This window comes from Chiloscyllium plagiosum, unplaced genomic scaffold, assembly GCF_037043375.1.
Source record: "Chiloscyllium plagiosum isolate Xiang-an unplaced genomic scaffold, Cpla_swu_hap1 HiC_scaffold_29, whole genome shotgun sequence".
Lineage (NCBI taxonomy): Eukaryota > Metazoa > Chordata > Chondrichthyes > Orectolobiformes > Hemiscylliidae > Chiloscyllium > Chiloscyllium plagiosum.
Window position 1 is genome coordinate 41,202,833 of NW_028270167.1, and position 15,250 is coordinate 41,218,082.

Sequence of the window (15,250 nt, forward strand, 5' to 3'; positions counted from 1 at the left end):
CAATGGTTTTATGCTGACAAGTGCATTTGATATCATGCACTACATCTCTGACAATTTTGTAAACCATTCATCCCTTGATTGTGACAACAATCTGGAGTTTGAATTAATTTTCAACTTACTGATTAAGTCAAGATGTTCTAATGTATCGATGAGAAGTAACAAGGGCTCAAGCACTCATGCTAGGCACACTGTTCTGAATATATCTCTTCACCTTAGCCAACTGCACCCAAACTCTCACCAGTTTTTATTTAAAGATGCAGTACGTTATCAGAGCTTTGTTGCATCCACTTGGGATGTTCCATCCAAGATGGTGGTGGCGGAGTATGCAGCTTTCGGGCTCAGCCTGGGGCTCATCCTTTCCATCTGCTTCTCTTTCTTTTCTTTCTTTCTCCTTTTTAAAAATATATATTAGTATTTCTTTGTTTGGCTGTGGCAACTGAGGGCCCAGAATAGGATGGCCAATGGTCGGCAGGCAGAGTGAAACGGAATGGCCTGTGGTGGGGGGGGTAGGATGGCAGGCTAGGGACCCATAGAGGTTGGTCTGTCAGAGGTCTTGGGCCTGGCAGTGTGGGGAGAGTGAGATCATGTGTGGAAAGCACACAGTGTGTAGAAGCTGCAGGCTGTAAAATGACTATAACATTTATCTTAATTTTATTTCTTTATCTTTCTGAAGAAGAACTGTAACATAGCACTTTTAGCTTTACTCTTTATTTCTCTACTTTTGTTCCTAATCTATTTCAGTGTGTAGGGTTTGTACCTAAGTGCTTTTTACCTAAGATGGTGCCTTGTGTGGCGACATTGTATACCTTTACTGTACTCCTGTACTATATACTTGAGTAAATGTGACAATAAACGTAATTCTACCATCCCCAGTCAAACTTAGGTTTGGCAGGCACAGTTGACTGTAATTTAGAAGTTTCTTTACATTTACAAGTTGATCATTCTGATCATCCTTTTATAACTGTGAGGAAGCAGAACAATTTCTGACGCAAGACCTGAATGGTTGAAAACACAAACATGGAAAAATAGGAGAAGGAGTAAGCCCATTAGTCCTTCTAGCCAGACAATATGATCTTGGCTGATTGTCCAACTTAGTACCTTCTCTCATTCTCCCCATCCCTCTGATCCCTTTAGCTCTAAGAACTTCTTGAAAACATGCAGTGTTTGGGTTCAACCATTTTTTGTGGTAGGAATTTTTGCAGGCTCACCACTCAATGGGTGAAGAAATTTTACTCATTTCAACCTTAAGTGGCGTGGCCTATCCTTACACAATCTGGTAAAAGAAATAAGGTATGTATCTGAATTCAAAGTCAGAGAAATTAAGTGCATGGGGAGAAGGGTTATTAGATTTAAGGAGGGTCGTGAATGCCAACAAAATACTGAAGTAACCAATAAAACAGAAGCTGCTGCAGGAAATGGTTGAAAAAGGAACAGAGGTGAAAGATTTTAGTGAAGTTCAATTTGATAATTTAAGGTGGATACAAGGTCAAAGGATTGGCCCAGGTTCAAAGGCAATGCTAAGAATGTGACTTCAGCCGCAGATAATGGCCAGGGAAGGGATCGAGTTGGTGAGAAGAGGACGAAGACTACAAGAGAGGCAAAAGGCAATTTTGTAATCCTTCTAATATTTACCTGGAGGATGACACGAACATACAAAGCAGGAAGAGAAGTAAATTGTTTGGCTCTTTAAGCGTGCTCTTCCACTCAAAAAGATCATGGCTGATCTGTTCGTGTTTCGATTTCCACATTCCTAAGTACACTTAAGAACCCATGTTTTAAAATATTCAATGATCCTGCTTCCACCGACTTCTGAAGCAGATTTCAGTTAGTTCTGCTATAATGCAGTAGTTCCATTCTCGTGTAATTCCATTTTATAAGAAAATCACATAATAGTTGCCGCATGTAAACTAACAGGGCCGGAATCAGGTTATAACCTATGCACGCTTTAAAACTTCACGCTTTAGAAACTGTCCCCAGTTTATCACTCATGTTATAGCAAATTTGTGTTAACAAAACGCGCAATCCTCAGATAAAAAATGCTTTCGAGCACTCTGATGCTCAACCAGAGATCAGTTTCCAGACAGAACTTGAATTATTCTCGGTCCTGCTCAGTCTTTAGTTCTTCTTTTATTTGCTTCCAAAAAAGCAACATTGTACTGAACAGCTCAAGAATACATAATACTTGATTTTCAAGTTGCAAAGTGTTTTGGGCTTTTTTGTTTATAACAGCCCAATTTCCATTTATATTTCCAAAAAAAAAGAAAACTATGTGGTGTCTTACATTAGAAAATAAACTTTTTTTCTCTCTTCCATGGATACTGCTTATTGGTGACATCATACAGCACATAATCAAGAAAGCTGATGAAATGCTATCCTTGGGACGCTTTTACAAAAGCCAACCAATGTTCATCTAACAGCCCCTGTTAATGATCTTCTTTCTCCCCAGCTCAACATTATCCATTCCTTTGTCTTTTCAACTGCTGTTAAACATAGAACAAAATAGCTGGAACAGGCACAGGTCTGTGTTGGCCATGATGCTGTTCGGAACTAATCCCATCTGCCCGCACTAGCTCTGTATCCCTCTATTCTCTGCCTATTCAGGTGCTTAAATGCCCTAAACATTGTTATCGCTTTGGCTTCTACCACCACCGTTCTACAACCCTAGGTTTAAAAAATGCTTTCCTCACAAATCTCCTTTAAACTTACCCCTCTCACCTTAAACCTACATCCTTTCATGTTTGACAATTGAAGAAGACTCCAATTGAAAACCCTATCCATGCCTCCTCTAATTTTATAAACTTCTTTCAAATTGCCCCTCAATCTTTGATGCTGCAGTGAAAACAATCCAAGTTTTTCCAACTTCTCCTTATAGCCAATACACTCCAATCAAAGTAATATCCTGATAAACCACTTTTGTACCTCTCCACATCCTATAGTGTGGCAATCAGAATTGCACACAATACTACCGAAGCTGTAAATCAGAAACAAAAACAGAAGTTTCTGGAAAAGCTCAGCAGGTCTGACAAGTCTGTAAAGAGTTAAAAAATCACACATCAGGTTTTCGTCTAACGGGTTTATTTGAAGGCACTAGCTTTTGGAGCGCTGCTCCTTCAGCAGGTAACAGAAAGAGCAGCACTCCGAAAGCTAGCACTTCCAAATAAACTTATTGAACTATAACCTGGTGTTGTGCTGTCGATCCACCCCAATCCAACACCGGCACTTGCACATCAGATCTGTAAACAGACATGAGAGAGGCAACATTTTGCATCCGGTCACGAGAAGAGGGTGTGTATGTGTGCGCGTAAAGTTTTATACAGCTGTAACGTGACTTGGCAACTTTTATACTCAATGCCCCGACCAATGAAAGCAAGCATGCCGTACTGTCTCCATTACCACCTTGTCCATTTGTGTCACCACCTTCAGAGAGCTATGGGCTTGCACCCCTATATCGCTCGTAGTGCCACTGATCTGTCTGGTGCTTTCCTATGAGACCATTCCCCCATCAGTATCCAAAATGGTATAGCTGTTTGAGAGAGGAATGGCCACATGGACTCCTGCACTGCTTCTCCCCAGTTACTAGTCTTCCTGGTGACCACCCAACTCTTTTCCATGTAATCCTTATTAGTAGTGTGACCAACTCGCTAAACATGCTATTGATGACACACATAGCCTCGTGGATGTTCCATAATGAGTCCATCCGCAACTTCATGTGCTCCATATGGCAAATCATGAGTTAGATGAACACACTTCCCAGATACGTAAGGTCAGTATGGACACTCGATATGTCCTTGATTTTCCATATATTGCAGGAGCAGCATTCCAGGATTGAGTTCTCCTACCATTCTGAACCTTATCAACTACGGACAATAATCTAGGAACCAATTATATAACCCTACCCACTAATCACCAAAATCAGATTTTTCACTCTTGCTCTTTATTCCTAACAAACTATACCTGTCCCTACAAACGTGGCTCTCCCAGTTTCTAGACCTGGTTCCTGAGCTAAACCTACTTCACTAAGTCGAGGTATCACCTCCAGAGCTCTGCCTTTGGATTCAGCTCCATTCGCTCTGCCGTTGCTCTGAATGACCTCAGTCCTGCTAAGCCTGACACTGTTCACACTGCTGTGGTACACTGCTTCCACCACTCTTAGTCTCTCTCTCTCTCTCCCCAAGCTCCATCTCCACCTATAGTTTATTCTTCCCCTCCCCCACCCCATCTTCAACATACCAACCTTTTCTTAGCTACAATCAGTTCTAAAGAAGTCACTGAACCCAAAATGTTGACACTGCTTTCTCTCCATAAATGCTGCCAGACCTGCTGAGTTTCTCCAGTAGGATATTTGTTCCTTACACAATTCATCCCATAACAAAAAATATTATTTCATTTATTTGTTTTTTATGTGGTGCATCATGGTTTTGATTGCTGTACCAACACGTGAAAGAAAAACAGGTGTTTTTCTTTTCTACTGCATGACATTTTTTTGGGAAATATACACTGAAATGAAATTTGGACTTTTACAATTGAAAAACCAGTAAAGCTTTGTAAAATATTGTTGAGCTGATCAGTACAATAAGAGGAAGAATTCAAGACTGTGGTAGGCAAAGTAATGGAAAGGGTACTGAGGGATAGGATTTACGAGTATCTGGAAAGACACTGCTTGATTAGGGACAGCCAGCACGGATTTGTGAAGGGTAGGTCTTGCCTTACAAGTCTTATTGAATTCTTCGAGGAGGTGACCAAGCATGTGGATGAGGGTAGAGCAGTGGATGTAGTGTACATGGATTTTAGTAAGGCATTTGATAAGGTTCCCCATGGTAGGCTTATGCGGAAAGTCAGGAGGCATGGGATAGAGGGAAATTTGGCCAATTGGATAGAAAACTGGCTAACCGGTCGAAGGCAGAGAGTGGTGGTAGATGGTAAATATTCAGCCTGGAGCCCAGTTACAAGTGGAGTTCCGCAGGGATCAGTTCTGGGTCCTCTGCTGTTCGTAATTTTTATTAATGACTTAGATGAGGGAGTCGAAGGGTGGGTCAGTAAATTTGCAAATGATACGAAGATAGGTGGAGTTGTGGACAGTGAGGAGGGCTGTTGTCGGCTGCAGAGGGACTTAGATATGATGCAGAGCTGGGCTGAGGAGTGGCAGATGGAGTTCAACCCTGCCAAGTGTGAGGTTGTCCATTTTGGAAGAACAAATAAGAATGCGGAATACAGGGTTAATGGTATGGTTCTTAGTCAGATGGAGGAACAGAGGGATCTTGGGGTCTATGTACATAGATCTTTGAAGGTTGCCACTCAGGTGGATAGAGTTTGTAAGAAGGCCTATGGAGTATTATCGTTCATTAGCAGAGGGATTGAATTCAAGAGTCGTGAAGTGATGTTGCAGCTGTACAGGACTTTGGTTAGGCCACAGTTGGAGTACTGTGTGCAGTTCTGGTCGCCTCACTTTAGGAAAGATGTGGAAGCTTTGGAGAGGGTGCAGAGAAGATTTACCAGGATGTTGCCTGGAATGGAGAGGAAGTCGTACGAGGATAGGTTGAGAGTTCTCGGCCTTTTCTCGTTGGAACGGCGAAGGATGAGGGGTGACTTGATAGAGGTTTATAAGATGATCAGAGGAATAGATAGAGTAGACAGTCAGAAACTTTTTCCCTGGGTACAACAGAGTGTTACAAGGGGACATAAATTTAAGGTGAAGGGTGGAAGGTATAGGGGAGATGTCAGGGGTGGGTTCTTTATCCAGAGAGTGGTGGGGGCATGGAATGCACTGCCCGTGGGAGTGGTAGATTCGGAATCATTGGCGACCTTTAAGCGGCATTTGGATAGGTACATGGATGGGTACTTAATCTAGGTTAGAAGTTCGGCACAACATCGTGGGCCGAAGGGCCTGTTCTGTGCTGTATTGTTCTATGTTCTATGTTCTAAGACTGAATGGCACTAAGAATAATTTGAAGTTCAGGAAATTTTACCTGGCAAAAGATCTCCAATTGAGCAGTAGAGTTAAAAACCATTCTGCAAGAGCTACGAATGGCAGAAAATGGAAGATATCCAGAGCATGTAGACTGTCAGCAATGCTCTATCTGCTGTCACCACCACCAAACCATGTGGAAAAAGACAAATGAAAACAAGAAAGATTTAAAAAAAAATCCATACTGGAAAAGACCTAGATTAATATTATCAACCATTAGAATAATAATGGTGACTGTACCGAAGTGTACACTGTCCCGAAGGGTTACACACGAAACGTCGACTTGTACATCTCCTGATGCAGCCTGGCTTGCTGTATTCTTCCAGCCTCCTGCCTGTCACTGTACAGACAACACATCTTTGCAAAATTCAAAAGCAAGCAGGAAAGCAAAGAACTTCTCATCTGAACTTTTGGTCGGTGAAATTTTATTTAACCTGCCTACATTCTTTACCTACCTATATGTGTTGAACCATTTATCTGTTCTATGACCTAATTCAGTGAGTGAGTGAGGTGAGTGAGTGAGGTGAGTGAGTGAGGTGAGTGAGTGAGGTGAGTGAGTGAGGTGAGTGAGTGAGGTGACTGAGTGAGGTGACTGAGTGAGGTGAGTGAGTGAGGTGAGTGAGTGAGGGAGGTGAGTGAGTGAGGTGAGTGAGTGAGGTGAGTGAGTGAGGTGAGTGAGTGAGGTGAGTGAGTGAGGTGAGTGAGTGAGTGAGGTGAGTGAGTGAGGTGAGTGAGTGAGGTGAGTGAGTGAGGTGAGTGAGTGAGGTGAGTGAGTGAGTGAGGTGAGTGAGGTGAGTGAGGTGAGTGAGTGAGGTGAGTGAGTGAGGTGAGTGAGTGAGGTGAGTGAGTGAGGTGAGTGAGTGAGGTGAGTGAGTGAGGTGAGTGAGTGAGGTGAGTGAGTGAGGTGGTGGGTGAGGTGGTGGGTGAGGTGGTGGGTGAGTCGGTGAGTGAGTCGGTGAGTGAGTCGGTGAGTGAGTCGGTGAGTGAGTCGGTGAGTGAGTCGGTGAGTGAGTCGGTGGGTGAGTGAAGTGAGTGAGGTGAATGAGGTGAATGAGGTGAGTGAGGTGAATGAGGTGAGTGAGGAACACAGCACATATGGTCCATGATGTTCTGTTGAACATGTGAACATGATGCCAAATTAAATTAATCCCTTCTGCCTGTCCTTGGCCCAGATTCCTCCATTCCTTGCAAATTCATATGCTTATCTAAAAGTCTCTTAAACGCCCCTATCATATTTGCTTCCACCACCAACCCTGGCAGTGCATTCCACACTTTACCACTTTGTGTAAAAACAATCTCAAAACTCTTTTGAACTTTACCCACTCACCTTAAATGCACGCCTCTTTTTTAGACATTTCAACACTGGGAAAAAGATTCTGACTGTCAACACTATCTCTGCATCTCAATTTTATAGACTTCTATCAAGTTTCTCCTCAACATCTGCCAGTCCAAAGAAAACAACTCAAGTTTTTCTAGCCTCTCCTTCTAACACATACCCTCTAAGGATGCGTTATTTTTAATGCTGTTCTTTTTGACATTTTTCCTTTGTAAATCTACATTAAATAGAAATCCTTTCTTTTCAGTGCTGTTGTGAGAGTTAACTATGTTATAATGAATAGTCAGGCAAATTGCTAACTTGATGGTCTCATTTGGACGTTATACATTTTGTAACAACTTGTGGAAGTGAGGCTCAACTTTTCCCAGTTCAACCAGGACAGTAAGTGGTACAGTGCATCAGTTATCTTCCACCCAGAGTGTTGTGCACTATTTTGACAACACAATATAAAGGGGCCATTCAAGCCCTAAAATCAAAGCAATAGAAGTAAAAAGGCACCCATTGTTAGAGAGGAAAGCTTAGAGAATGATAAATTTGGTTTCTCGCCCACAAGCGATACTTAATATAACATACAATGTAAACACAATTTAAAAACATTCCATTATAAGCCAAAGCAGCAAAATAATCAGGCCACGTTTCAGGTTTGAGAATCGGGGAAATGCCCCATTCAAGTGCTGGGAAAGATATTGTAGTTGAATATTATGCTTATAATTCACCATAATCTTAAACAGCTTGATACCGAATGCTGGCAGCTGAACAGTTTCTCAGTTTCCTTCACAAAGGAAAATCTCTTCAGAATCTGAACACTAAACAACATTCTTCAATTAGATTTCCTGTCAAAGGCAAGTGGGTAACTGAAACGTCAGCACCGAGCTGGATGATCAACACCAATTCAGCCTGGTGTTGAATGCCAGACAAATCTTGGAGCCGTCTTGGCATCATTAAAAGGCCTTAACGCTCAGCATTGTCAGCCTCTAATGACCCATTTATATTACAATGGAACAGCTCTATCAGAGAACACAGCCGAATCTGTTCTTGGTACAGAGTGAATTCAGCAACACTGAACATTGTGAAGAGGTAACACTCTCAGATCCAGAACAGTACATCCAAACCACAGCACAATAGCTTCACATTTTCTGCCAGTTTGTTTTCCTTTCCACTCCCACACTCAAACCCAATTGAAAAAGCTGAACCATTAACAACTGAAAGATTCAGCACTCCAAAATGACTAATATTCCATTGCCAGTAGCTGATGCCTGACAGCAGCATCTAAGTCACCCCTCAGCCTCTGACACTCCAGGGAAAACAGCCTCAACCTATTCAGCCTCTCTCTATAGCTCTAATCCTCCAACACTGGCAACATCCTTATAAATCTTTTCTGAACCCTTTCAAGTTTCACAACATCCTTCCGATAGGAAGGAGACCAGAACTGCACGCAATATTCCAAAAGTGGCTGAACCAATGTCCTGTACAGCCACATGATGACCTCCCAACTGCAATACTCAAGGAGCTATGAACCTGCACTCCAAGGTCTCTTTGTTCAGCAACACTCCCCAGGACCTTCCCATTAAGTAGATAAGTCCTACTCTGATTTGATTTTCCAAAATGCAGCATCTCGCATTTATCTAAATTAAACAACATCCACCACACCTCAGCTCATTGGCCCATCTGATAAGATCCCGTTGCAATCTGTGGTAGCCTTCTTTGCTGTCCACTACACCTCCAATTATGCTGCCATCTCCAAACTTACTAACGATACCGCCTATGTTCACATCCAAATCATTTACATAAATGACTAAAAGCAGTAAACCCAGCACCACTCCTTGTGGCACACTCAGTGGTCACAGGCCTCCAGTATGAAAAGCAACCCTCCACCACCACCCTCTCTGTCTTCTACCTTCAAGCCAACTCCATATTCAAATGGCTAATTTTCCATGTATTCCATGAGATCTAACCTTGCTAACCAGTCTCCCAGGAGGAACCTTGTCAAACACCACACTGAGATCCATACAGATCATGTGCATCGCTTTGCCCGGAGTTATCCTCTTCATTACTCCTTCAAAAAACTCAATTTCATTAGACATGATTTCTCACGCACAAAGCCATGTTGACTAACCCTAATCAGTCCTTGCCTTTCCAAATACATGTGCATCCTGTCCCTCAGGATTCCCTTCAACAAATTGCCCACCGATGTCAGGGTCAACAATCTGTAGTTCCCTGGCTTGTCCTTACTACCTTTCCTAAACAGTGGCAACATGTTAGCCAACCTCCATTCTTCCAGCACCTCACCTTTAACTATCGATGACACAAATATCTCAGCAAGGGACCCAGCAATCACTTCATCCTACAGAGTTCTACGGAACACCTGATCAGGTCCTGGGGATTTATCCCCTTTTATACATTTCAAGACATCCAGCACCACCTCCTCTGTAATATGGATATTTTTCAAGATGTCACCATCTATTTCCCCATATTCTATATCTACCATGTCCTTCTCCATAATAAACACTGATGCAAAATACTTGTTTAGTATCTCCCCCATCTCCTGCAGCTCCACACATAGGCTGCCTTGCTGATCTTTGAGGGACTCTATTTTCTCCTTAATGTATTTATAAAATCCCGTTGGATTATCCTTAACCCTACTTGCCAAAGCTTCCAACACTCCTCCTACTCTCAAGCTAAATGCAAGATCTCTCTTTCTGCAGTGTCAACCTCTGGTTATCAACAGCCCAAAACATCCAACAGCAAACACTGCATTGTATGGCTTCTCTCCATAAATTCTTACTCCAATACTTCTGCATCAAAAGATTCCTCTTTGCAAATTTTACACAAATATCTACATAATCAATGAGAACTTGCTTTGTTTTAAATTTAAACTTGCTGTTACTCTGAAAGGACACTGATGTGACCAAAATAGGGTTATGGGGATACAGTGTGGACTCGAGGCCGAATGGCCTGCTTCCACACTGTATGGATTCTATGACATTTGAAAATGTGATAAAATGAATAGGGCACCATAGGTTTAAGATCAACCTTATCCCTCTAAATGTCCACCAACACAATGTCGTCTCACTACAGTTACATTAGAATCATCACATTCATAGACCAACTTCAAAAAGAGTGCTGAAATTTAAATGAGCTGGTACAGCATGACAAATCACAGGACCCTTGTTCTTGCTCAAATCAAACACCATAAATAAATGGCTGCTGCCAGCTATTACCTGAGTCAAAATATTTTATTCTGGGTGGTTATGTTTTTGCCAAGGTGCCAGTTAAATCATAAATCGATCATAATTCTCTAGTAACTTCAGTCCATTGCCATTGGCAATCGTGAGATTTAATCATATGATGTCAATAGAGAAGAGGCCAACAACCCAAATTGCGAATTCTGACTGGTTTGGATTATTCGCCTACAAGATGCAAGGCCTGTTAGTCATAGCTTCGCTGTCTTCCACTGTGATGGATGAACTGCAATATTGAGATCTCAGCAGGCTCCCTCTCAGTCCCACTGTGAGTGAGCTCCCTTCTGTCATCTCATCTGCACTCTAACAGAATGATTCAACACCTCATCTACCCACACACACATCAAAGTGAGCCAATATATCCCACCAACCTGAATTAATTTCCCTACCTTTCTTTAAATGTTCTCAGGTAATAATTCACAGGACCAAATCCTGCCTTCATTAAAGTTGACCTCAATTCTCTCATATGAGCAGAATGTTACTTCAATTTTTATACTGTCTGAAACCATTCCAAGCAGTTTATAGTATTCTAATCATTGGAAGGTTTCACAAAATTTTCACAATTGTGTGTTGTAACCATATTTCACTTCATGTACATTTTCTGCCAGAAAGAGAAACAGTTTTGGTAGCCAGGCTGAATTGAAATGTAGGTACCACTGACTCCAGAAATGCTTTATGACCGGCTGCCATAGATCAAGGAAGAACAATACAGCACAGGAACAGGCTCTTTGGACCTCCAGACCTGAGCCGACACATTTGCTCTTCATTATTAAAACTGTTTTCACTTACAGGATCTGTATCCCTCTATTCCATTTCTGCATGCATTCAGGTGTTTCTTGAAAAATGCCATTGTATCAGCTTCCACCACCATCTCTGGCAGCGCATTCCAGGCACTCACCACCCTTTGTGTAAAACCTGCCTTGCAAGAACCCCCTCCAACACTTTGAACTTGTGTGCCCCTAGTAATCGACATCGCCACCCTGGGAAGAAGCTCATCCTTACCGCTCTATCCATGCCTTTCACAATCTTATAAATTTCTATCAAGTCAGTCAGGAGGTTCTATCAATAGCTTGCATTCCAGTGAAAACAAATCCAGTCAATTCAACCTTTCTTCATAGCTAAAATCCCCATAACCAGGCAACATTCTGGTTAACCCTTTCTGTACCCTCTCCAAAGCATCCATATCCTTCTGTAATGTGGTGACAACAACTGTATACAATAATCCAAGTGTGGCCTAACTAAAATTCTATAAAACTGCAGCATAACTTGTCTATCCTAATACTCAATGTCCCTTCTAATGAAGGCAAGCATACCTAGCCTCTATTTTTAATACCTTATTTACCTGTGCTGCCACCTTCAGTGATCTATGGACCTGCACACCAGACCCCTCTGTATATCAATGTTCTGAAGGGTTCTGCCATTCACTGTATAATTTCCAACAGTAGTTGACCTTCCAAAATGCATCACATCACATTTGTTCGGATTAAACTTCATCTGCCATTTTTCAATCCATGGTTCCAACTCATCTATATCCTGCTGCATCCTCTGATAATCCTCCTCATGATCCACAAATCCACTAATCTTTGTATCATCCACAAATTTACTAATTAGACCAGATACGTTTTCCTCCAAATCATTTACGTAGACCACAATGTCATGGGACTCTACAACAATGTAATTAATTTAGTTAAGAAATAACCCATACTGTCAGATGAAATCTTCACAGGTTTCCATCCTTTCAGCTTCTGAGAGCAAGTGCAGACTGGAAACTGGCAAATCTTATAGCAGTGACGTCCAAGACACACCAAACCAGTAGCTTCAGGAGTTTTTAATGGAGAGACAGGCCTCTTGAAGAAAACCTGTGTTTGCTCATGCCCACGTGGAAACGACTGCAACAACAACATTGGAAATGACAGCAGCAGCTGCCAGCAGACTCTGCCAAAGCCACACACTCCTTTAGTGGTTTCACTACTCCCATTTCCTGATTCTCAGAGAGCCTTCTTCCACAATTATGTGAATGTTTGTTTTCATTCCACATTATTCTATTTACATGGAATTCTCTACACTTAGCACGTAAAAATATTGAAACCAGTACTGTGACTCAAGTTTATTCCTTCTTGTTGTATCCAAAAAATGGTACCTAACATCTATTGCAATTAAAACAACTTTACCTTTATAAAAACTTCAAAGAACTAAAAGTTGCCTCATAACTTGCAATTTTATGCAATAATCAAAATTAAATTTTTAACCTAATAAAACAAAAATCATTACACCATCCAGCAATCTGAAATTCATGATATCTTTAGACTGAAGTTCAGAAGCATTTGCTTGAAATCGCAGATGGCAAACTTCCACCATTTCTATCATATGGAGCATTATTGGTTTATTGGACTGACTGCCTAAGACAGCTTACATAAATCCTACAGCCTCTATCAATCCAGAATGTGAGGATACCCAGAACCACAACTTCACTCTCAGTGAACTGCAATCACAAAATCTTACAACATAGGAGGCTGTTCAACCCATGTCAGTGGCGGTTTTGCTAGCACTAAACAAAACGTCTTGAAGTCTAGTCTGTGTCCAGACTTTAGATTTGCATCTCTCTCCATTCCAAATAATGCAGTCATCATCCCTCAAATGATGTGGCAGTTTTGGCCTCAGTAATGTGGGCGGCACGGTGGCACAGTGGTTAGCACTGCTGCCTCACAGCGCCAGAGACCCGAGTTCAATTCCTGCCTCAGGCGACCGACTATGTGGAGTTTGCACATTCTCCCAGTGTCTGCGTGGGTTTCCTCCGGGTGCTCCGGTTTCCTCCCACACTCCAAAAATGTGCAGGTTAGGTGAATTGTCCACGCTAAATTGCCTGTAGTGTTAGGTGCAGGGGTAAATGTAGGGGAATGGGTCTGGGTGGGTGCGCTTCGGCAGGTCGGTGTGGACTTGTTGGGCCGAAGGGCCTGTTTCCACACTGTAAGGAATCTAATCTAATCGAATCTAATCTAATCCCTCCACTAAAGAATCCTCTGATAAGATTTCATGAAAAAGAAACTTTTCCTCCCAATATTAAATAGATATCATTTCATCATCAACCATGGACGTCCCTGCTGATTACACTTGCAGGAAGTGCACCCATCTCCAGCTCCTCCAAGACCGTGTTAGGGAACTGGAGCTGGAGTTGGATGAACTTAGGATCATTCGGGAGGCAGAGGGGGTCATAGATCGGAGCTTTAGGGAAGTACTAACTCCAAAGATTGCAGACAGATGGGTGACAGTGAGGGGGACTGGGAGGAAGCAGCCAGTGCAGGGACCCCCTGCGGCCGTTCCCCTCAAGAACAAGTATACCGTAATGGGGCTCAGGCCTCTGGCACGGAACCTGTCGCCGTTGCTCATAAGGGAAGGGTGGAGAAGAGCAGAGCAATAGTAATTGGGGACTTGATAGTTCTGGGCACAGAGAGGTGGTTTTGTGGGGGCGAGAGAGACTCACATTTGGTATGTTGCCTCCCAGGTGCAAGGGTACGTGATGTCTCTGATCGTGTTTTCCAGGTCCTTAAGGGGGAGGGGGAGCAGCCCGAAGTCGTGGTCCATATTGGCACCAATGACATAGGTAGGAGGAGGGCTGAGGATGTTAGGCAGGCTTTCAGGGAGCTAGGTTGGAAGCTCAGAGTTAGAACGAACAGAGTTGGAACGAACAGAGTTGTTGTCTCTGGTTTGTTACCCGTGTCACATGATAGAGAGTCGAGGAATAGGGAGAGAGAACAGTTAAATGCGTGGCTACAGAGATGGTGCAGGAGGGAGGGATTCCGGTATATGGATAACTGGGGTTCTTTCTGGGGAAGGTGGGACCTCTATAAACAAGATGGGCTACACCTGAACCTGAGGGGCACCAGTATCCTTGGCGGGATATTTGCTAGTGCTCTTGGGGTGGGGTGGGGGGGGGGGGGGGGGGGAGGGGGGGGGGTTTAAACTAACTCTGCAGGGGCATGGGAACCTAGACCGTAGCTTTAGGGTGCAGGACCTGGAGTGTAGGGAGGTTAGGAACATGGCATCAATCTCAAAGGAGGGCGCCGGTAAACAGGAAAGTGGTTTGAAGTGTGTATACTTTAATGCAAGAAGTATACGAAATAAGGTAGGTGAACTCGCAGCGTGGGTTGGTACCTGGGACTTCGATGTTGTGGCTATTACGGAGACATGGGTAGAACAGGGACAGGATTGGCTGTTGCAGGTTCTAGGGTTTAAATGTTTTAGTAGGGTCAGAGATGGGGGTAAAAGAGGGGGAGGTGTGGCATTGCTTGTCAAAGATCGTATTACAGCGGTGGAAAGGACGATGGATGAAGACTCGCCATCTGAGGTAGTTTGGGCTAAGGTTAGGAATAGGAAAGGTGAGGTCACCCTGTTAGGAGTTTTTTACAGGCCTCCTAATACTCCTAGAAATGTAGAAGAAAGGATTGCGATGATGATTCAGGAGAAGAGTGAAAGTAATAGGGTGGTTGTTATGGGGGACTTTAACTTTCCTGATTTTGATTGGGAAAGCTATAGCTCTAGTTCGTTAGATGGGTCGGTGTTTGTCCAATGTGTGCAGGAGGGTTTCCTGACACAATATGTAGATAGGCCAACAAGAGGTGAGGCCATACTGGATTTGGTTCTGGGTAACGAACCAGGCCAGGTGTTAGAATTAGAGGTAGGTGAACACTTTGGGAACAGTGACCACAA

General features: G+C 42.9%; 1 protein-coding gene across 16 annotated transcripts in view; it reads right to left on the reverse strand.

The window, feature by feature from the left end:
* The window catches only part of LOC122540755 (rho GTPase-activating protein 32), a 591,094-nt gene that overhangs the window by 411,756 nt on the left and 164,088 nt on the right, over positions 1-15,250 (reverse strand). For 2 of the 16 annotated variants that reach the window (XM_087976513.1, XM_087976511.1), the window contains one exon: positions 5,967-6,077. The exons of 11 other annotated variants lie outside the window; for them this stretch is intronic. The gene's annotated coding sequence lies outside the window, so the exon portion shown is untranslated. Of the gene's footprint in view, positions 1-5,966; positions 6,081-12,248; positions 12,388-15,250 lie in introns of those variants that run through there. 3 more of the 16 variants (XM_087976514.1, XM_087976512.1, XM_087976517.1) reach the window with 2 other exon arrangements.